The following is a 13616-nucleotide window of genomic DNA, read 5'->3' on the forward strand; positions in this document are numbered from 1 at the left end:
AGTAAGGAGAGTTTTGTAGAAACCTGTGGGATCCAATACCATCTCTCTGTAGATAGTGTCAGAATTGAGGTAATTGTAGGACACCCAGATGGAATCCAAGAATTGTGGAAAAAAACCCACAAACTGGAAGTGGATGACAGAACCTGAAACCCCTTTCCATGACTTGCACTGCTACCACTGTGGTCTAAGCAGGCTGCTGAAACCTACTGACTCATCTCCCTTCTCCCACTCTTACTCCTTTGAAGATTAGTATGCACACATTGCCCAAAGTGTGTCTTTTAAAACATAACTCAGATCATGAAACTCCTCTGCTGAGAACTCTCACAGTCAACTGTATCACAGAGAGAAAAATCCAGCCCTTACTATAGCCTTCAAGGTCTTTCTGGTTGTGATACTTACCACTCTGCCTTCACTTCTTCTCCCTCTCTTTTTCACTCTCTCCACTCCTGCCTCCCAGGTCTCCTTGTTCATAGAACTTGTTGAGCCCAGACTTCTCTTACAGGCTTTGTTCCTTCAGATTGACAATCTACCAGGTATGCCCCTGCCTCTCCTACTGGTTCCATTCAGGTCTCCCTTGTATATCAGCTTATGAGAGGTCACCCAGGATTACTCCAAATAGCGACCATTACCACCTGCACATCCTCTGCCTTCTCCTGACTCTACCACATTCTTCTTCAGAGCAGCACTTATCACCTGTTATAAACTGCAAGCTCCTGAAACCAGAGACTTTATTTTACTCACTTCTCTATTCCTAGTGACTCTATTGCCATCTGGCCAAGAGTAGATATTCTATAAGTGTTTATTGAATAGCTTGATTAATAGGATCACCCCAGCAAGTAAATGAGTCAGTTATTTTAGAACCAAAGGCACAAGTTTATATTCCTTTCATAATGATTTTCCCACTTTCAAATCATTTGAAAGCAATAGGACTGCATTCAGACTTATTACCATGACATAGAACCAAGGAACTGATCATTTATTATAATTCCTTCTCTCCCAAATTTTCTCTCCTTTATACCTTCCTTCTTGGAATGGGTAGAACAAGACTGTGGTCTTTTCCTTTAGTTCCCCAAATTTTGTCTCAATTCATACAATGAGTGGTTGGAATGTATGTTATGACAATGGTTGTTTTTTCCCTTCATTACTCTTTAGAGTTATCTTCCTGTTAGTCTATGCAGGAAAAACAATGATATCTTTCTTTCTAAACAATATGCCTCTTCTCTCTTTAACTACTCAAGTCAACTAGCTGGCTCAATAATTTCTGATATTTTATTTTAAAAATCATTATTGTTTTAAAATTTACATAGAATACTCTTTATTGATGTATGGCTCTGAGTTTTATTATATATGCCTATTCTTGTGAGCAACACCACATCCAGGATACAAAATATTTTTATCACTGCTGAAAACTCTCTCGTGCTGTCCCTTTATAGTCAAACCTTCCCTCCACTGGAAACTCTGGCAATTTCTGATCTTCTTCCCCATAATTTCGCCTTTTCCGGAATTTACATAAATGGAATCACATTATGTAACCTTTTGACACTTTTTTTTACTTGACATAATACCTTTGAGATTCATCCAATTATTTTGTGTATCAACAGTTTGTTCTTGCTTATTGCTGAATTGTATTCCATTGTATCCACAGTTTACTTACCCATTCATCTATTGAAGGATATTTGATTTTTTCATTTTTCAACAATTATGAGTATAGATACCATAAACATTTAGGCATAGATGTTTTCAAGAAAGTTAAGTGCTCATTTCTCTGGGGGAAATAACTAAAAGAGGGATTGCTAAATCATCCGGTGAGTACATGTACAACTTTGTAACACACTGTCATACTGTTTCTTTCAAAGTGGCTATACCATTTTGCATTCTCACCAGCAAAGTATAAGAGTTCCAGTCGCTTCATATTTTCAACACTTGGTACTGTCATTAAAAAACAAACAAACAAACAAACAAACAAACAAACAAACAAAAACTCAGCGGGGATCTCTGGGTGGCTCAGCGATTTAGCGCTGCCTTCAGTCCAGGGCCTGATCCTGGGGTCCCGGATTGAGGCTCCCTGCGTGGAGTCAGCTTCTCCCTCTGCCTGTGTCTCTGCCTCCTCTCTCTCTCTGTGTCTCATGAGTAAATAAATAAAATCTTTTTAAAAACCTCAGCAATTCTAATTGTAGTAATGTCTTATAGTGCTATTAATTTTCCATTTTCCTAATGGCTAATGATGTTGAATATCTTTGCATGTGCTTAAATGCCATCTATATGTCACTTCTGGCAGCTCCTCAAATCTGTCCTTTTTAAAATTGTGTTATATTTTTATTGTTCAGTTTTCAAGAATCTTCATTCTGGTTATAAGTCCTATGTTAGATATGTGATTTACAAATATTTTCTTCACGTGTATAGCATCTCTTTTCATTCCTATTGTCTTTTGAAGAGCAAGTATTTTTCATTTTAATTTCTCTGACTTTCTTCTAAAAGCTGTATAGTTCTATGTTTTACTTTTAGATCTATAAGTCATCTTGAGTTGATTTTTGTATAGGGCATGAGGTTCAGATACAGGTTCATGTTTTTACATATGGTTGTCCAATTGTTCAAATACTATTAGTTGAAAACACTCTTCTTATTCAATTGAGTTGCCTTTGCACCTTTGTCAAAAACAAATTGCAGGTGTTTGGATAGGTCTGTTTCTGAGCTTTGTATTCTATTTTATTGACCTCTGGATATGTAACTTTTCAAATATCATACTCTTAATTAGTGTGGTTTTGTTTTGCCTTAGAATAGGTGATGTGAGTTCTCCATATTTATTGTTTTGTTCCAAAATCATTTTGCTATTATGATTATTTTTCTTTGACATATAAATTTCAGATATGTTTATATTTACAAAAAAATATCCTGTTGGTATTTTGATTGAATGACATCAAATCTGTAGATCGATTTGAAAAGAATTGACATCTTAAATCTTCCAATCCGTGGTATGTCTCCTACCTTATTTAGATTGTTGATTTTGCTCAACTACATTGTGTAGTTTTAGCATACAGATTCTAAATATATTTTACAAGATGTATATTGAACTGTTTTTTGAGAATTATTGTGCATGATATTATTTTTTCAAATGTGGATCTCTTGTTGTTCTTTACTATCATATAGAAATACAATTAATTTCTAAAAGATGACATATCCTGTGGTCTTAATAAACTCACTTATTAATTCAAGATTTTTTTGTAGATTTCTTCATATTTTCAGTGTAGTCTTTGAACAATTCCAGCTTGTTTCTTTAGCAATCTGTACACTTTCTTTTTCTTGCTTTGTTGCACTGACAAAGACTTTAAGTACAATATTAAATAATAGGAGTGGTGAAATTAAAAATACCTCCCTTCTTCCCAATCTTAAGGGGGTGACAGATTCAGTATTTCACAATTAAGTATTGTTAGATGTGGGGTTTTTTTAAGTGTCTTTTGTTGAGTTAAGGAAATTCTTTTCCTACTGCTCTGCTGAGAATTTTTATTATGAACGGAAGTTGAATTTTCTCAGATGTCTCTTTTACTAAATTTGATATAATCTCATGGTTTTTTTTCTTCCTTAGATTATTAATTTGATGAGTTACTCTTGCTTAACTTGGGGTATTAAATTAGGCTTGTATTCCTGAGGAAAATTCTACTTGACCATGGTGTATTATTCTTGTTATATATTGATGGATTTGATTGGCTAATATCTTCTGAGGAATTGTCTATGTTTTGAGGGGTATTAATCTATAGTTTTCTTTACTTGGAACATCCTTGTCTAGTTTTGGCATCACGGTAATTTCAGACTCATCAAATATATAATGTGTAAAGGGTTCTGATTCTTTAAATATGCGAACATCTAATATTAAAAAGGATGCATGTTAACACCCTTCTCATAGCATCTTTGTTTAGCTTTTTAATTGTCACGTTAAAATTATATGAACTCTAACATAATGACAACTGGAAAATTTCCAAGTCCTTGGAAATTAAACAGTACCCTTCTAAAAAATGCATGGGTCAAAGAGGAAAATCTCAAGGGAAACTAGAAAAGCTTAAACTGAATAAAATGTTCCCTTCTCTTTCCGGAAAAGATTGGTGTAGAATCGGTGTTATTATTTCTTTAAATATTTGGTACTATTCCTAAACGATCTCTTCATAGAGTTTTCCTTTTAATAATATTTTTAAACTGCACATTTAGTAGATGAAGGACTATTCAGGTTATCTATTTCATCTTGGATGAGTTTTACTTCATCATTGTAATTTTTCCTACTTTCATGAAAAAGGCTTATTTTTCTGAGTTGTTTAATTCATTTGTATAGAGTTGTTAATAATATTTCATTATGTTTCTTATAATGTCTGTCAGTTTGTATTGATATGCCCTCTTTTATTTTTCAAATTGGCGATTTATGACATCTCTCTTTATTTGTCAGTCTGTCTAGAGGTATATACATTTTAATAATCTTTTCAAAAATCAGCCTTTATTTGTTTTCTCTATTTGTTCTGTTTTCAATTTCATTTATTTATGATCTTATTTATATTTTTCTCTTTTTCTGTTTTTTTTTCTCTGGTGTCTTGATACAGAAGTTTAAAATGTTAATTTAAAAATCTTTTTTCCTTACTAATACAAGCATTGAATGCCATAATTTTCCCTGTAAACATTATTTTAGCTGTATCACACAAGTTTTGTTGTATTGTTATTTTATTTGGCTTAAATATTTTCTATCTTCTCTTGAGACTTCCTCTTTGACCCAAGGATTTTTTTTAGAAAAGTGTTGTTAATTTTCAAATATTTGGAGATTTTAAGTTATCATTATGCTAGAGTTCACATAATTTTAACATAACTACTGCAATTATGAACACAGACATTGTGGGAAAAGTATATTCAGAATTTCACTAGCTACGTTGTAACATTTTTTAAATGTCAGGTATTCAATTACTTGAATTACAGCTCTTTATTCTTTTTGGACATGATTTCTCAACTCAGACATCCTTGTCACTTCTATTGATTTCTGGATAAAGTTTAGCTCTATATTGGTCCTATAAATCCTTTCAAATTATTATACATCTGCTACTTTCAATTTATTTAATACTCTTTCTAACAAAAGACTCTGCTCTTTATAAAATATTCTTCTCTATTCTTAGTTCTCCAAACTCAGTAGGTCTGACAACTGAGAAGACTTGCTACTCTTTTCCATGACTGTGCTTTAGCTCTTACACATACTGATGCTTTGGTTGCTCTTCTTTATTCTGTCTTGTCTAAGCTCCATCAGTGTTTTCAGAGACTAGTTAATATTTCATCCTCCTTCTGAAATCCCTTTGATTCTTCATGACTGAGCCTTAATTAAACTTCTAGTTTATTAAGCCCAAATGAAATTTCTAAAGCAAAAAAATATTTTTTTTAAAGCAGATCACAAAATTTTTAGATGCCTGGAGATAACAATCATATAATGTACTTCAATATTCCAAAAGCCATGCTTACTACACATAATGGGTTATAAATGAGAAGTTTTGTTCTCTTTGCTCCCTTCTACTGTTGCTTTGGTGAGTGCTGTCCAGAAAATCAATTCTAGATCATTCTTTAGCCATCGAGTCTTTGTTCAATAACATAGAATAACATTTCTCCAAATATATGTATGGGTTTATGAGACACTTATTTCAATAGAAGAAACAAGAAAGTTCTGTTTTCATAAAATATAGGAAAACGTATTCTGATCACCTCCTATTCACCCCATTAGTGAAGAAGGGACTTCCTACCTTGAAAATTGCACATAAAATAATCACATAATAAATGTCATTTTAATAGAAAAGAAAGACATGTCTAAAAACATATATTCAAAGTAGACTTCAAAAAGGATGGAAATATTCAAATAAAACAAATGGATAAAGGAATATTTTGCTTTGGTTAATAAGCAGGTAACAGTACTTTATTTCCCTTTACAACTTTTGATGAAAATTATGAGACAGTTTATGAGATGGCTGAACACCACAAATCACATATACTCACACTTGGGGAGAAGAACACTGCACAGCATGCCGGGCCACATGAAAACTGCACTCAGGATCAGAGTGAACCAGAAGGGGCAAACTTTGTAGTAATAGGGTGTGGGGTACTGTTTCTATGGGAGGAGGTGATTAGCTTGTTTAATGGTTTCATAGCTGGCAGAGAACTGAAACCCCTTAATCTGAGACCTGGGTACAATTCAGCTAATCTACCAGCTAGGAAGCTAGCTGGGGTGGGGAGCCCATCCTGCTCAGTGGATGGGCAGGCATATCTGATGTAACAGAGGAGCTCTTGGTTAGACCTTTGAGCCCTGTAAAGCTCAAAGATGTCAAGGTAACATGTAAAATTTTGGTTTTACAATTTATTGTGTGATAAACAATATTAAGCAGGTTCATTTATTGCAGGGCTTCTGAGATAAAGTAATTTCAAGAGGGAATAACATATGTGGGGTCCTTACACTTATGTATACATGGTGCACTGTTTGAAGAGAAGCATTTTGTGGATTGATGTTTAAGGAACATATTTGGAAATATGTTGCCTTGGAATATTTATATATCAAACATACTGGCTAAAATCATTATGACTAAAGTGATTGTTCATTTAATTAATTTTCATCAAAAGTTGTAAAGGGAAATAAAGTACTGTTACCTGCTTATTAACCAAAGCAAAATATTCCTTTATCCATTTGTTTTATTTGAATATTTCCATTCTTTTTGAAGTCTACTTTGAATATATGTTTTTAGACATGTCTTTCTTTTCTATTAAAATGACATTTATTATGTGAATATTTTATGTGCAATTTTCAAAGATCATATTTCATATATTTCAATTGGATAATACTTGAATAAAATTGTAAATTTGGAGGAACAATGACCATGAACACAAAACCTCATATAAACCTTATGGTTTTTTAAAATTATATTCAGACCAAATGAGAAAAGCAAAACTATCCAACCTACATTCAAGTTAGTTGGGTGTAAGGTGAAGTAAGAAATACCTTATCTATTCTAATATCTCTTAATGTGTATTCTGTCTGAACACACACAAAGTGTCCCATCTCCACCTATTCCATTCTGGGCAGCTGTCAACTTTATACTATAAAGAAATCTTGTTAATCATCCTGAACAAATGGACTCCAAGAAAGTCAGAAAAAGTGATTTTTCTTCTAATATTGGGATATGGAGATTGCAAAATATCTGACACTACTCCAAAGCCTTCAATGGCTCCATCTTATGCATGTGTTTTTGTTGTCTTGCTTTTTACTACCACTGTGTCTCAACTCTTCTGCATCATACTCCCTGGGGTATTTCTCACCTCTAAAGATTTTATAAATCCTGACCATCTTTAGACATCAATTCATATTTCACTTTCTGCCATAAATTATTTTTTGATAACTGAAGAGCTGTAAGACTTAACAGTGTATTGGTTAAAATGGTTCCTTAAAATTTTTTTAACTTGAGTATAGTTGACACACAATGTTACATTAGTTCCAGGTGTACAATATAGTGATTCAACTTCTCTGTATGTTATGTTATACTAACTGTAAGTGTAGCTACTATGTGCCACCATACAATGCTATTACAATATCATTGACTATATTCCCTATGCTGTGCCTTTTATTCCGTGACTCATTCATTCCACAGCTAAAAGCATATATTTCCCACATCCCTTCACCCATCCTGCCCTTCCTGCTCCCGCTTTCCCTCTGGCAACCATCAGTTTTTTCTCTGTATTTATAGGTCTGATTCTGTTTTTTGTTTGTGTGATTATTCATTTGTTTTGTTTTTCAGGTCCCACAAAGGAGCAAAATCATATGGTATCTGTGTTTCTCTGTCTGAATTATTTCACTCAGCATAATACCCTCTAGGTTCCTCCATGTTGTGGCAAATGGCAAGATCTCATCCTTTTTTAATGGCTAAGTGATATTCGTGTGTGTGTGTGTGTGTGTGTGTCCACTTTCCTTATCCATTCAATTGGTAGACACTTAGGTGGTTTCCATATCTTGGCTATTGTAAATAATGCTGCAATAAAATAAGGGGACACATATCTTTTTGATTTACTATTTTCATTTTAGGGGGATAAATACCCAGTAGTGGAATTACTTAATTATACATTATTTCTATTTTTAGTTTTTTGAAGAAACTCCATACTGTTTTCTACAGTGACTGTATCAATTTACATTCCCACCAACAGTGCAAAGGGGTTCCTTTTTCTCCACATCCTCACTGACACATCAAACTGTTGCTTTGTTTATTTTAAAATGAACTTTTTCTTATAGAAACTCAATTATACAATATAATGGAAGCTAATATTGTAATATCATTTAATAAACAAATAGACAATGCATACATTTAAAATTTTTTGTTAATTTATAAAACTGTAAAGAGTAAAATACATAAGATCAAATTAGGTCTTTGATGCCAATCTTTGTACATATTGGATTTCTTTTTTTATAACTTTTTTTGAGATATAATTGCCATATAACAATGTGCAATTTTAAGGGGTAACAACATGATTATTTGATACATGTTCATATTGCAAAATGGTTAATACCCCATAACATTAATTAAGACATCCATCATCTCTTGTAGTTATCATCTTGTGTTTGAGAACTTTGAAGATTTACTCTCTTAGTAATTTTCAAGTATTCAATACCGTATTATTAACTATAGTCGCTTTGCTGTACATTAGATCTCATAATTTATTAATCTGATAACTGGAAGTTGCACTCTCTAACCACTTTCACCCATTTTCTCCATTCTCGCAACCACCAATCTACTTTGTTTCTAGGCATATTTTTTTTTTTTTAGGTTCTACATATAAGTGAGATTATATGGTATTTTTCTTTCTTTGTATGAATAGTTTCACTTAGCATGATGTCCATAAGATTCATTTATGTCTTAGGAAGTGGTAGAATTTATTTCTTTTTATGGCTGAATAATATACCTGTGTGTGTGTGTCTGTGTGCACGTGCGTGATTTGTCATTTCATTCATTAATGGACACTTAGGTTGTTTGTCATTGCTTAGTACTTGGTTATTGTAAATAATGCTGTAATGATAATGGGGTGCAGATATCTTTCTTGAAATAGTGATTTCATTTCCTTTGGATATATACCCAAAAGTGGAATTGCTAGATCATATGGTAGTTCTAACTTTATTTATTTATTTATTTATTTATTTATTTATTTATTTATTTTAAAGATGTTATTTATTTATTCATAGAGACAGAGAGAGAGAGGCAGAGACACAGGCAGAGGGAGAAGCAGGCTCCATGCAGAGAGCCTGACGTGGGACTCGATCCAGGGTCTCCAGGATCACGCCCCGGGCTGGAGGCGGCGCTAAACCGCTCTGCCACCAGGGCTGCCCTAGCTTTATTTTTTGAAGGAAACTCCATAATGTTTTCCATGGAGGCTGTTCTAATTTACAATTCCACCAAATGCATTAGGGTTTCTTTTTCTCCACATTCTTTCCAGCATTTATCTCTTGTCTTTTTGATACTAGTCATTCTAACAGGTGTGAGATAATATCTCATTATTGTCTTGATTTGCATTCCCTTGATGCATTAGTGACGTTGAGCATTTTTTCATATACCTGTTGGCCATTTGTATGTCTTCTTCAGAAAAACATCTATTCTGGTCCTTTTCCTACTTTTTACCAGATTATTTGTTTTTGTCATGTGATTTTATGAGTTCCTTATTTATTTTGGATATTAATCTCATAATTGATACATGGTTTGCAAATATTTTCTCCCATTCCATAGGTTGCCTTTTCATTTCTTTTACTGAATATATCTGATATACAACACGTAAATTTGAGGGATACAATGTGTTACTTTGATTTATTTATATATGTAAATATATAATTATGTAAATATATAATGTAAAATGATTGCTGTTGTAGCCATATTTGTCACATTACATAATTAAAGTCAATATTGTTGTTTATACTCATTATACTGTGCATTAGATCTCTATGGCTTAAGCAACATCAATTTTATTCTTTCAACCCTCATCCCCTGGTAACCATCATTTTACTTTTTTAAAATGAATTTTACTTTTTTAGATTTCACATATAAGTGATGTCATTCAGAATTTGTCTTTCTCTAATATCTCTCTTACCATAATGTGCTTAAAGTCCATCCATGTTGTCACAAATGACAGGATACCCTCCTTTCTTGTGGTTGAATGACATTCCATTGCGTGTATATAGCACTTTTTTTAATCTATGCATCTGTTGATAAGCATTTAGGTTGTTTTCATATCTTGGTTATTGTTAATCATCCTGCAAAAACTATGGGAGTGCATATATATCTTCAAAATCCTATTCTTATTTCATTTGGGTATATATCCAGAATTGGTGGATATATTTTTAATTTTTTGAGCAGATTCCATATTGTTTTGCATAGTGGTTGGGCCAACATGTTTCCGTCAACAGTGTGTAAGTGTTCCCTTTTCAGCACATCCTTACCAGCACCTGTTGTCCCTTATCTTAAGGATAGCCATTCTAACAGATGTGAGGTGATATTTCGTTGTGCTTTTTCTTAAAAAAAAAAAAAGAAAGATTTTATTTATTTATTTATTCATAAGAGACACAGAGCGAAAGGCAGACACAGGCAGAGGGAGAGGCAGCTCCCTGTAGGGAGCCTGATGCAGGACTGGATCTCAGGACCTCAGGATCACGACCTGAGCCAAAGGCAGATGCTCAATGACTGAGCCACCCAGGTGCCCCTCGTTGTGCTTTTGAATTGGATTTCCATGATGATTAGTGATACTGAGCATCTTTTCATATGCCAATTGGTCATTTTGATGTCTTCTTTGGAAAAATGACTCTACGGTTCTATTTCTTAATTGGAATATTTGTTTTTTTGTTATTAAATTGTATAATTCTTTGTATATTTTTGGATACTAACTTCTTATCCAATAAATCGTTTGTCAATTTGTTTAAAACAGCCAGCTCTTGGGATACCTGGGTGGCTCAGTAGTTTAGCTCAGCCTTCCACCCAGGGCATGATCCTGGAGTCCTGGGATCGAGTCCCATGTCGGGCTCCCTGCATGGAGCCTGCTTCTCTCACTGCCTGTGTCTCTGCCTCTCTCTCTCTCTCTCTCTGTGTCTCTCATGAATAAATAAATAAAATCTTAAAAAAATAAATATACAGTCAGCTCTTAGTTTTGTTGATCTTTTCTATTATTTTCCTGGTCTTTAGTTCATTTATTTTTGCTCTGATCTTTATTCTTTCCTTCTGTTAACTTTGGGCTTAACTTGTTTTTCTTTTTCTAGTACTTTAAGTTGTAAAATTAGGTCATTTGAGATCTTCCTAATTTCTTAAAGGATGAGTTATTGCTATAAACTTTCCTCTCAGAACTTCTTCTGCTGTATCCCACAAGATTTGATATATTGTATTTCAATTTTCACTTGTTTGGAGATAGTCTTTTATTTCCCCTTTGATTTCTTCTTTGACCCATTGGCTTATAGACAAGCGTTGTTAGTTTCCACATATGTGTAGATTTTGTCTCTATTCTCTTGTTGATTTCTAGTTTCATATGATTGCTGGTCAGAGAAGATCACTGGTATAATTTCAATCACCTTAATTTGCTAAGATTTATTTTGTGTCCTATTAGTTGATCTATCTTGGAGAAGGTTTCATGTACAGACTTATGTATTCCGTGTGTATTCTGCTTTGTTGGGTAGAATGTTTTGTGTGTGACTGCTAAGTTTATTTGTTCTGAACTATGATTCAATTCCATTTCCTTGTTGATTTTCTGCCAGCAAAATCTATCTACTGCTGATAGTGAAGCACTAAATTCCTCTACTATTATTATATTGTTGTTTATTTCTTCCTTAAGATCTGTTACTATTTGCTCATATATTTTAGTGCTTGGGTGTTGGGAGCATGTATATTTGCCATTGTTGTCTTTTGGATGTATTAACTCTTTGATCATTATGTCATAACCTTCTTTGTCTCTTGTTACCATTTTTGGCTTAAGTTTATTTTGCCTAATAGCTGTACATCCTTTCTTTGGTTTTCACTTCCTTGGAATATCATCTTCCATCCTTTCACTTTGAACATATGGCTTTTTCATTTTGCTGATTGTTTCTTTTATTGTAAAGAGCTTTTTAGTTTGAAGAGTCTCACTTGTTTATTTTTGCTTTTGTTGCCTGTGTTTTTGGAGTTGTATCCAAAGAAATCATTGCCAATACAAATGTCAAAGTGCTGTTTCTCTATGTTTTCTTCTAGGAGTTTTGTGATTTCAGGTCTTACATTTGCCACTTTAATCCATTTCTTTTTTCTTTTCTTCTTTAGAGAGAGACATGGGGAGGGGCAGAGGGAGAGAGAGAATCTTAATCAAGTTCCATGCCCAGGGCCAGCCCGATGTGGGGCTTGATCTCACAACCCTGAGATCATGACCTAAGTAGAAATCAAGAGTCATTTGCTTATTTGACTGAACCACCCAGGCACCCCATTTCAAGTTAATTTTTGTGAGTGATGTGACATACGGGTCCAGTTTCATTCTTTTGCATGTGGTTATCCAGTTTTCCCAAAACCATTTACTGGTAGACTATTATATAAATATATTTTTCATAAAATTATTCATGTATTAAATAATAAGACCACAAGTAACTGAAGTTTATAGTCATTTATGTGCTGTTTTGCCTTTTTTTTTTTTTTGTAGGCTCCACACTGGGTGAAGCTTAGACTCATGACCCTGACATCAAGCCCTGAGCTGAGATCAAGAGTCTCACATTTAACCAAGTGAGCTATCCAGGTGCCTCGAAGTCACTGATGTGCTTTAAAATTCACACAAACATTTTAATTTAAATTTATTATGTTTTCTACATTGTAAGATTATGAAATTGGCTAGCACTGAAGTATTTAACTTTATAGTAATAAAGAATCCAAAATTATTTTTCCTTTAAAGAAGTTTTTCTTTGGTTCCATAAGCACAGTAGTAAATTACCTTATAACTTGTAAAATTAATCTGAACCAAACCCACATTTTTAAAAAAGTGCATATCATGACAAAACATGTAAACACCAGTGGGCGATAAGAGTTACAACAATTTTATGAAAGATAAAGTCAGAATGAAAGTAACTACTTGTGGTGCTAAGGGAGCATGGGGGATGGGGGTGAACAGCAAAAGGAGAGGGATCTGTGTGAGTTTCCCTATTTAGAGTTTGGACCTTTGGGAGACCCCCATAGTTTCCTGGCCTTTCCCAGGCATTTAGCATGAACTTGAATAAATCTACAGGAGTCTACAATCCCTGGTCAATAAGGCAGGATGAAGACACACTGTCCCAAGGAGCAAAGCTTGTGGGAGAGCCTGGTGATGTGGGCAGAAAAGACCAATGACCCACAGAACCACATAGCCCAAAGTTCCATGTGCTGCAATAGCTGAACAGTAAACAACAGGGCTTTTGTGGTGGAAGTGGTTGTAAGAAACAGCGTGACATACTTGGGATAGTGTCCAGATGTGCCGGGCACCACCTGGCGAACTCGGGTGAGGGCTCAACCTTTCTGCTTCCCATCCTTCATCTCTAAAAAGGGTGATATGACGTGACAGAGATGTGGAAGTGATGCAGTGTAACATCTGGCACACAGGAGTCACTGCATTCA

The 13616-nt window shown here is 34.1% G+C and overlaps 1 long non-coding RNA gene across 1 annotated transcript in view; it reads left to right on the forward strand.

Annotated features, from left to right (window-relative positions):
- LOC144315093 (uncharacterized) overlaps positions 1–12836 on the forward strand; it is a 53884-nt gene extending 41048 nt beyond the window's left edge. The window contains exon 3 of the long non-coding RNA XR_013380881.1: positions 12676–12836. This is a non-coding gene — a long non-coding RNA (uncharacterized LOC144315093). The remainder of the gene's footprint in view (positions 1–12675) is intronic.
- The last annotated feature ends 780 nt before the right edge of the window (positions 12837–13616 follow it).

Source organism: Canis aureus, chromosome 6 (genome assembly GCF_053574225.1).
Source record: "Canis aureus isolate CA01 chromosome 6, VMU_Caureus_v.1.0, whole genome shotgun sequence".
In the NCBI taxonomy this organism is placed as follows: Eukaryota; Metazoa; Chordata; class Mammalia; order Carnivora; family Canidae; genus Canis; species Canis aureus.